This window comes from Cherax quadricarinatus, unplaced genomic scaffold (genome assembly GCF_038502225.1).
Source record: "Cherax quadricarinatus isolate ZL_2023a unplaced genomic scaffold, ASM3850222v1 Contig1329, whole genome shotgun sequence".
NCBI classification, from domain to species: domain Eukaryota; kingdom Metazoa; phylum Arthropoda; class Malacostraca; order Decapoda; family Parastacidae; genus Cherax; species Cherax quadricarinatus.
The window spans coordinates 9974-20922 of record NW_027196355.1 but is presented as its reverse complement, the minus strand read 5'-3'; the positions used below and the strand labels follow the sequence as shown (position 1 = coordinate 20922).

The following is a 10949-nucleotide window of genomic DNA, read 5'->3' as shown; positions in this document are numbered from 1 at the left end:
CACCTCGCCACGTACCATGACTCGCTGTTGTCTTCCTGACAAGTATTCCCTGATCCATTGTAGTGCCTTCCCTGTTATCCCTGCTTGGTCCTCCAGTTTTTGCACTAATCTCTTGCTAGTAAATCGACCGGGCCTATTCTACGGTCAATGTTCAGAAATTTGTGGAGGTAACCACAGATTTATACCAATATTAATTGAAAGGATCTCGGTAGACTCTTTCTTGAACTGAATTTCTAGAAATTCATAATTAATCTTCTCTCCAGATAACTTATAGAAGTTTAGGTCTTTTAAACCTAAAATAGTAGTTCTCCTACTTCTAGAGACTAAAATTAGTTAAAAAATAACATTAGTTTGTCAGATTAAAGTTATCATATTTATATTTTTGAATGCCTCAAATAGGACCTTTGCTCTGATTTAATCTTTTTCTAATATTTACTCTTGGGTGTATTTTATTCTTTATCATTAATTTCTTCTATAAACTTCCAATTAAAACAGAAACTTTCACCCACACATCAACAATTCTAGAAAAACCCTGAAAATGATAGCGAGACTATTTTCCATTTTTGAACCATCCTCAAGTATTCTTTCACTTAATCTAAACTGAATATCAACATTCTTAGGGTTCCTATTTGTTCCAATTCTCTTCTGAACCTCACCATCCCGATGACTTTATTTGTGATTTAAAATTGTATCTACCCTTCACAGTGAGTTTAAGACAATTTTAGGACCCTCTAATCCAGGTTTATCATTTTTATTTGTTTCATTATTTAGCTTCATTCTTTTTAATAACTCTCTTGGTCTCCTTCCTTATATCTTTACCAGATCCAGGCATCTAACAATAACTCTAACCTTGGCTTTACCTTTATGACTGACCTTTATTTTGTTTGGGTGACTAAACCACACCCAGCACATGTTTGCCCACTTAGTGCCCCAGGGAACCCCAAATGTGCTCATACCTTTTATAGTTCTCATCGAGACAATTAGGAATATTATTCGACCAGGCACATTGGCCATCCGACTTGCAGCAAACATAATTGCAGGTCACCTCCTCCTTACTTTACTTGGGAGGATAGGGCCCTCTTTATCCCCTAAATTATTAATTTTTCTCATTTTAGCCCAAATTCTTCTCCTTATACTAGAGTCTGCTGTTGCAATCATTCAATCCTATGTATTTGCAGTTCTCAGAACTCTTTATGCCAGTGAAGTAAATTAATGTCATCACATAGACACCATGCCTTTCATTTAGTTGACATAAGACCTTGACCCTTGACCGGATCAATTAGAGCTATGCTTTTAACATCGGGTCTCATCAAATGATTTCATCAATTTAATCCAGATCTCCTCTTTTTTAGATTTATTCCTATTTTTTTAACCATAATTCAGTGATGACGAGATGTGACTCGAGAAGGAACGTATCAAGGACTTCATACCCAAGCCGTCATAAAAGGCCTCCGGTGAGGAATAATTTTGTTCATCGTCTCTGAGGTACTATTTTTCTTCTCATTTTTTTGGGCTTTCTTTCATAGAAGTCTTGCACCTACAATTGAAATTGGAATATTTTGACCACCTGAAGGTATCCAACCTTTCAATCCTTTCCAAGTTCCCCTACTTAATACAACTATTTTACTTTCATCAGGAGCGACAGTAACTTGAGCACATCACGCAATCCTTAACTCTCGCCATTACGAAGCTATCCAAAGTCTAGGATTAACCATCCTCCTTGGAGCTTACTTCACTTCCCTTCAGGCATATGAATATTTAGAAGCATCTTTCTCTATCACAGACTCAATTTACGGAACTAGTTTTTTTTGTAGCAACCGGATTTCACGGTCTTCACGTAATCATCGGAACTTCATTTTTAACAGTTTGTTTTTATCGCCTCTTCAAGTGCCACTTTTCTAATAATCACCACTTTGGATTTGAGGCTGCAGCTTGATATTGGCATTTTGTTGATGTAGTTTGATTATTCCTTTATGTTTTTATTTACTGATGAGGAAGATAATTTTTTAGTATTAATGGTACATCTAGCTTCCAACTAGAAAGTCTAATTGTTTAGAAAAATTAATTCTAACTATCAACCTAATCGTCCTTCTTACCCTCTCAATTACAACTCTAATTATGATTTTATCCTCAATTCTGTCGAAAAAAACTATTATAGACCGAGAAAAAATATCCCCATTTGAATGCGGGTTTGACCCTAAAACTTCAGCTAGACTACCTTTTAGGATTCGGTTTTTCCTCATTGCTGTAATTTTCCTAATTTTTGATGTAGAAATTACATTAATTCTTCCCTTAGCCCATATCTCCCCCTTCACAGATATTTTCTCTTGAAGATCTACAGGATTATTTTTTCTCCTAATCCTTCTCTCAGGCCTCTATTATGAATGATATAAAGGTGCCTTAGAGTGATCCAACTGGAAATGTAGTCAATAATGACATATGAGTTGCATTCATAAAGTGTTTATAAACCTTTTTCAAATTAGAAAGCGAAAGATTGCGTTTAGTTTTGACCTAAATTTTGGTTCCCAAACCTCTAATTTATTTTGACAGAAGCCAAAACCAGAGGCATATTACTGTTAATGATAAAATTGAATTTTCTTTCCTGTCAAAGAGAATTAGGCCAGCGAAAAAGCTTCTAACTTATTTCCCGAGCGGTTAAATTCCGTTCGCTTCTCTTTTTTATAGTGTATAAAACATATTACATTTTCAATGTAAAGCTGGAGATTTTTTCTTCTAAAAATATCACTTACAGGTTAATAACCACCTTTGCAGCTTCAATGCAAAATTCTAATTTAAAATATATAAGTAAATTAGATAAAAATAAAAAACATAACAATAATTCAAATAAAGAATCCTTTTATATAAATTATAATCATATTCTCCTGTCTTAATTGTAAGTAAACAGAACCTTTTATTATCCCACCAAATCCTCCCTCACCTCCAAAATATTCTGACCAACCTTTATCCCCAATCTTGAAAAAAGACTCCCCACTCCTTAATCTTCAGCGGGACACCCTAAAAGTCGACAAAATTGGTATAAACCATATAGATCCTATAAACATAACATAGGAATAAAACCTAACAGACTTTAACCTAGTTCTTGACCTAACCATGTTAACTACATAAGAGCCCCTAATCCTCTCACTAATAAAGCCAAAATTTTAAAAGGGAATCTCAAACAAATCATATAAGGTTCTGGGAATGCTACTCAAGCTAAAATACACCCCCCTACTACCGCCCCAACCCTTAATATTATTATTCCCTTCAACATTTTTCTATGATTTTCCCTAACAAATATTACAGACCTTATATTAGAAAAACTCCTTATTCTATAATAGATTAATCGAAATGTGTAACATACTGTCAAACGCCTTCATGCAGTCCAAGAAAATGCAATCCACCCACCCCTCTCTCTCTTGTCTTACTGCTGTCACCATGTCATAGAACTCCAGTAGGGTTGTGACACAGGATTTCCCGTCTCTGAAACCATGTTGGCTGCTGTTGATGAGATCGTTCCTTTCTAGGTGTTCCACCACTCTTCTCCTGATAATCTTCTCCATGATTTTGCATACTATACATGTCAGTGACACTGGTCTGTAGTTTAATGCTTCATGTCTGTCTCATTTTTTAAAGATAGGGACTACATTTGCTGTCTTCCATGCCTCAGGCAATCTCCCTGTTTCGATAGATGTATTGAATATTGTTGTTAGGGGTACACATAGCGCCTCTGCTCCCTCTCTCAATACCCATGGGGAGATGTTATCTGGCCCCATTGCCTTTGAGGTATCTAGCGCACTCAGAAGCCTCTGTGTGTGTGTGTGTGTGTGTGTGTGTGTGTGTGTGTGTGTGTGTGTGTGTGAGTGTGTGTATACGCACCTATTTGTGGCTGCGAGGGTCGAGTCACAACTCAGTGTGTTAACGGTGTAGATTTTCTAAACCTCCGTCCAAAAACAAAACGAGAGTTTTCTCATATTGTTGAGGATGATGCAGTGCGGGTTTACAACATATTCAACGTAAACTATATGACCAAAAGAACAGTATGACCTGAGACTCCTGTTATTTATGCTTCTTTAAATGAAGTTACTAAAGGAAACGCCTTTTTGCGAACACGTTCGCATTGTTGACTTAGTTTTTGATTTCTGCTAACCAGAACTCCTAAATTTTTCTCGTAATCGGAGTGATTAAAATCTTCATTAATTAGCTTATAAGTGCCATGGTATTTTCTTTTCCATCGCTTAAAACTTTGAATTTGTCTGTATTAAACTGCATCTGCCACTTCAACCACTGCGTCAGTCTATTCCAAACTTCTTGTAGCGCTCTAAGTGTCCTCGTTACAACTAATTTTACGACCTATTTTTGGTGTCAGCAAACTTGAATCCAAGTATATTACAGCTCTTATCTTGTAAATAATGTTACGAAATCTTAAGCTAACAATGGGAAACCCTTGTGTAAAGAGAGAGAGTGATGGCCAGAGAAAGATGGGCAGAGAGAGAGAGAGAGAGAGAGAGAGAGAGAGAGAGAGAGAGAGAGAGAGAGAGAGAGAGAGAGAGATGGACGAAGAAAATAATCTCAAGACAAATGACAGAGTTTTTTGACTATTACTCATTACTTTGTGACCGTCATTATGGCTTCAGGAAACGTTACTCTGCTGCTGATCTGTTGTTAAACCTCTCCACTAAGTGGCACTAGTCACTGGATGAATCCAAAGTCAGCTGTGTGGTAGCACTGGACACTGCTGGTGCTTTCGACCGGGTGTGGCACCAGGGCCTCTTAGCAAAACTGCAAGCACTGGGAGTTGCAGGCTCTACGCTATGTCTCCTCAGTGATTTCCTTCATGGTAGATCTCTAAGGGTAGTTCTCAATGGAACGGAATCAGCAAGACATCCTATTCGGGCAAGTGTTCTACAAGGAAGCGTGCTGGGACCATTGTTATGGAATGTCTACTTCAATGACCTTCTTCATCTCATCCCAGAATCACATGCATATGCAGATGACTGTACAATGACATTCACTTATCCAAGAGAAGAAATACCAGCTGCTCTAAGCTACATCAATCACCAGCAAAGAGCTATATCAGCTTGGGGAAATAGATGGCAAGTAACATTTGCACCTGAGAAAACACAAATGATTTTAATGCCGGTGCAGTAGTAAGGATGAATGGGAGGGTGTTGGCACCTGGGGAAGAAGTTGATATCCTTGGGGAGAAATTTGACTCCAAATTGACCATGAAGAGCCACGTTGTAGATCTTGCAAACAAGGCAGCCAGGAAGCTTACAGCACTTCGCCGTATCTCGCATCTGCTTGACAGTAGGGGTTGCAAGATTATGTACAAGGCACAAGTACGCTCACACCTTGAGTATGCTCCACTTTCTTGGTTTGCCTGCCTCCCTCTCATCTGCAACTACTTGACAGAGTAGAGAACAGAGCAAGACGTCTCATCTCTCGCCTGGACCAATCCTGGATAGATCTGTCATTTCAGCAGAGCCTTCAACACAGAAGGGATATGGGTGGCCTTACTATTATGTACAAGGCCAATATTGTCAAAGTACCACACTTGGATCCACTTCGAGGACAGCGTAAAGCAAGCTTCTATACCAGAAGACGGGCAGAAAGCAGTAACTTCACTCCAGAACATCGCTTCATCTGAGATCATATATCCCCAGTATGACTCTAGTATGGAACACATTCGTACAGCATTATGATGTCAAAGAGACAAAGTCAGTTGATCAAATGAAAATGCTGGCCCACAGATGGCTCGAACTTCATACTGTTCCGTACTTGTATGTCTCATAACAATGAAAATACTTTCAAATGAGCTGATGTAGGTAACAGCTCTTAGCTTGTCAATAAAGCTAGGAATCCTTAACTTGTAAATAGCTTGTCAATAAAGCTAGAGATCCTTAACTTAATCTTGTCAAACCCTGTATACAAAAAGAGAGAGAGAGAGAGAGAGAGAGAGAGAGAGAGACAGACAGACAGACAGACAGACAGACAGACAGACAGACAGACAGACAGAAACAAGAAGAGACAGAGAGAGGGACTCAGAGAGAGAGAGAGAGAGAGAGAGAGAGAGAGAGGGACGGAGATACAAAGAAAGATGGACACATAGAGAGGGACCGAGAGCCAGACAACTGACAGACAGGAGACAGATAGATAGAGACAGACAAAAAAAAATGAAAATTCTGTACTCATCCACGGTAAAAATGTAAGGGGACAATATGGCCAGAAATCCTGATTCTCCAGGCTTAATACCACAAAAACTCCTAAATGTTCATTTTATATTTTTCATCTCAGACATCCATTACCGTTATGCATTGGACGACTCTCTCTCTCTCTCTGTCGGTCTGTCTTTCTGTCTCTATCTGTCTGTTTCTGTCTCCGTCTCTCTCTCTCTCTCTCTCTCTCTCTCTCTCTCTCTCTCTCTCTCTCTCTCTCTCTCTCTCCCTACCTCCCTCTCTCTTTGTCTTTGTCTGTCTGTGACTCTGTCTCTGTTTGTATGTCACACACACACACACACACGAGAAGGGCAAAGCTACTGATCATGGGTGACTTAAACCACAAGGAAATTGATTGGGAGAACTTGGAACCACATGGTGGCCAAGAAACGTTAATGGCTAAGATGAGAGAGAGAGGAGAGGATGAACCATCGAGACTGGACCTAGTATTCACCTTGAGTAGTGCCAGTGATCTTGTGCTTCTGAGCTTCGAATACATAGTAGAGTTACAGGTGGAAGGGGAAGCAGGAAGGGACGAACGAATGAAGCCAAGCAACAAGAAAGGAGACTACACAAGCATGAAGAACCTCCTGAATGGGGTTCAGTGTGACAGAGAACTGGCAGGGAAGTCGGTAAACGAGATGATGGAATATGTGACAACAGTATGCAAGGAAGCTGAGGAGAAATTTGTACCCAAGGGTAACAGGAATAACGAAAAAGCCAGGATGAGCCCGTGGTTCACTCAAAGGTGCAGGGAGGCCTAAACCAAGTGTGCTAGGGAATGGAAGAAGTATAGAAGGCAAAGGACCCAGAAGAATAAGGAAAGCAGTCGTAGAGCCAGAAATGAATATGCACATGTAAGAAGGGAAGCCCAAACACAATACGAGAATGACATAGTACCGAAAGCCAAATCTGACCCAAAGCTGTTGCACAGCCACATCAGGAGGAAAACAACAGTCAAGGAGCAGGTAATCAGGCTGAGGAAGGAAGGAAGGTAAGTCACAAAAAATGACAGCGAAGTATGTGAGGTGCTCAACATGAGATTCAAACAAGTGTTCACAGAGGAAACAGATGGTCTTCCAGAAAGGCATATACACATGTGCAACATGCGTATATAGTCCTTCTGTCTTCCATTATGTCCTTGAATTTGTATAGATAAAGTCACTTGATGGCGAGACGTCTACAATAAAGATACCCAGATGTTGCACATGTCTCTGAAGAGGGGTTGTTGAAGTTGTTCGGACAGATAGCGAGGATGGAATAAAATAAGATGTTTTGGGGGGGTGAATATGTCAGAAAGGGAATAAAGTTGACTGTGCGAGAGGGGCTTAGATATCCAACAAACGTGTGTGAGCTTGTTAAATACGAGTAACTGCAGGCAAGTGGTTTTTATGACTTGACGTTCTGTTGATATGTGAGCAAAGTAACATTTTGAAAGGGAATCGGGCAAACTGATTAACCTATCTTGAGTCCTGGAGGAGGGAAGTACAGTGCCTGTGCTCTGAACTGTAGTATCGAGGGTTATCTGGCAGGACACTGATGTAGTGGGGGACAGCTGGTTTGTTAAAAAATTTTTATTTTCCTTAAGACTTTGTTTTTTGCAATATCCTATTTTCACTTTTATTCATTAAAATTTGCTGCTTACTAGACTCATGCTGGTGTCTGCCTACTTGACTGCTATCTTCCTGACTTCTGTCTGCTACCTTCCTGTCTTCCGTCTGCTACCTTCCTGCCTTCTGTCTGCCACCTTCCTTCCTCCTGTCTGCTACCTTCCTGCCTTCTGTCTGTTACCTTCCTGCCTCCTGTCTACTACCTTCCTGCCTTCCGTTTGCTACCTTCCTGCCTCCTGTCTGCTACCTTCCTGCCTTCCGTCTGCTACCTTCCTGCCTCCAGTCTGCTACCTTCCTGCCTTCCGTCTGCTACCTTCCTTCCTCCTGTCTGCTACCTTCCTGCCTTCTGTCTGTTACCTTCCTGCCTCCTGTCTACTACCTTCCTGCCTTCCGTTTGCTACCTTCCTGCCTCCTGTCTGCTACCTTCCTGCCTTCCGTCTGCTACCTTCCTGCCTCCAGTCTGCTACCTTCCTGCCTTCCGTCTGCTACCTTCCTGCCTCCTGTCTGCTACCTTCCTGTCTTCTGGCTGCTACCTTCCTGCCTCCTGTCTGCTACCTTCCTGCCTCCTGGCTGCTACCTTCCTGCCTTCCGTCTGCTACCTTCCTGCCTTCCGTCTGCTACCTTCCTGCCTTCCGTCTGCTACCTTCCTGCCTTCCGTCTGCTACCTTCCTGCCTTCCGTCTGCTACCTTCCTGCCTTCCGTCTGCTACCTTCCTGCCTCCTGTCTGCTACCTTCCTGTCTTCTAGCTGCTACCTTCCTGCTTTCTGTCTGCTACCTTCCTGCCTTCTTGTTGCGGCCCCCTGCCAAACTAGCGGTTAAATAGTTAACCTGCCGGCCGGCAGTACCACTGGGTACGTCATCAAACCCAATGTGGGGACTGCTGAGCCGGCCTTAAAACAGTAAGTGCCTGAGCCCCTCTCGGTTCGCACCTAAGCAGTAGGTACCTGTCCACCTAAGGGTACACGTCTACTGGCTTCCGCAACAGTAAGTTCCTGAGTGCCTCACGGTGCGCATCTAAGCAGTAGGTACCTGACCACCTAAGGGTACACGTACTACTGGCTTAGGTAGAACCTACACACGTCTACTGTACCTGAGCACCTCACTGTACGCACCTAAGCAGTAGGTACCTGAACACCTAAGGGTACACGTCTACTGGCTTTAGAAACAGTATGTACCTGAGCGCCTCACTGTACGCACCTAAGCAGTAGGTACCTGAACACCTAAGGGTACACGTCTACTGGCTTCAGCAACATTAAGTACCTGAACTCCTCAGGGTACACATCTACGCAGTAGGTACCTGAACACCTAATCGTACCTATCTACTGGCGTTAGAAGAACCGCTCACCGCAGCTCACTGAGTCTGTTGGCCTCAGTTACTTGACGGCCGCATTCAGTGAGCTTGCAGCATGGTGTTCGGCTAGCGGTGTGTCAACCGGCTTTGGAGAGGATTTACTGGACTACCGGTGATGTCTGTGGACTCACCGTCTACGCTGATCAACTGTGGGCCGGAGTCATCGGATGCTGTTTAGTGGGACATTACATGAAGAAAAGGTTGGAGTGTTACACTGAACTGGGCCAGGACCGTAGTGTGACACTTAGGGACGTATGATGGAGTGGAACACTGAGATATGCACAGGACCGTAGTGGAACACTGAGATGAAAAGGGTGTCGTGTGACACTGAAGATGGCCTGGTTGTAGTGTACACTGAATAGTGTCATGTGACTGGCCTCGACCGGATAAGTGTCGTGAGAAACAGTTGACTTGTAATTTATTATTATACAAATGTTATTTATATTTATTATTTTAGCATATAGATATATATATATAGTGACACAGTAGTGTCAAGAAAGTTGTACCCTGTGTAGGGTTATGAATTATTTATTTTAGTAAAATGCTAATTATAATTTATTATAGTAACATGTACATATTATCATATGTTAGTTCAAATACCTCTAGACCAAGGAAAGTTGATTTTTATATTATATTAAAGATTAATTTATTTTAATGTGTGTATTTATGTATCCCGAACTCTTTATTACAAAAGGAGTAAATCTTACCATTCTGTTACCTTCCTGTCGCCTGGCTGCTACCTTCCTGTCGCCTGGCTGCTACCTTCCCGCTTTCTGTCTGCTACCTTCCTGTCTGCTACTTTCCTGCCTCCTGTCTGCTACTTTCCTGCCTCCTGTCTGCTACCTTCCTGCCTCCTGGCTGCTACCTTCCTGTCTGCTACCTTCCCGCTTTCTGTCTGCTACCTTCCTGTCTGCTACTTTCCTGCCTCCTGTCTGCTACTTTCCTCCCTCCTGGCTGCTACCTTCCTGTCTGCTACCTTCCTGCCTCCTGTCTGCTAATTTCCTGTCTGCTACCTTCCTGCCTCCTGTCTGCTACCTTCCTGCCTCCTGTCTGCTAATTTCCTGCCTCCTGTCTGCTAATTTCCTCCCTCCTGGCTGCTACCTTCCTGTCTGCTACCTTCCTGCCTCCTGTCTGCTACCTTCCTGCCTCCTGGCTGCTACCTTCCTGGCTGCTACCTTCCTGCCCCCTGGCTGCTACCTTCCTGCCTCCTGTCTGCTACCTTTCTGCCTCCTGGCTGCTACCTTCCTGGCTGCTACCTTCCTGCCTCCTGGCTGCTACCTTCCTGCCTCCTGGCTGCTACCTTCCTGGCTGCTACCTTCCTGCCTCCTGTCTGCTACCTTCCTGCCTCCTGTCTGCTACCTTTCTGCCTCCTGTCTGCTACCTTCCTGGCTGCTACCTTCCTGCCTCCTGGCTGCTACCTTCCTGCCTCCTGGCTGCTACCTTCCTGCCTCCTGGCTGCTACCTTCCTGCCTCTTGGCTGCTACCTTCCTGCCTCCTGGCTGCTACCTTCCTGCCTCCTGGCTGCTACCTTCCTTCCTTCTTTCCTCTGGCTTTTTCCTCGTAGTTGCTACCTTCTCCCTTCTCGCTCTTAACTTTCTGCTTCCGGCTTGCTTCCTGCTTCCAAGTTGCAACATTTCTGCCTGTTGCCACCTACATTCCTTAATTCTAATTGTTTTATTCGTGCTTCCTGGCTGCTTCATTCCTGTCTACATTTTGTCTTGGTACTTCATTTCTGCCTCTCAGTTCTTACCTTCGGCCTTATAGCTAATTCCT

At 42.8% G+C, this 10949-nt stretch overlaps 1 pseudogene; it reads left to right on the top strand.

The window, feature by feature from the left end:
• The first annotated feature begins 428 nt into the window (after nt 1–428).
• LOC138851637 (ATP synthase subunit a-like) lies at nt 429–1284 on the top strand (annotated as a pseudogene).
• Nucleotides 1285–10949: the final 9665 nt, after the last annotated feature.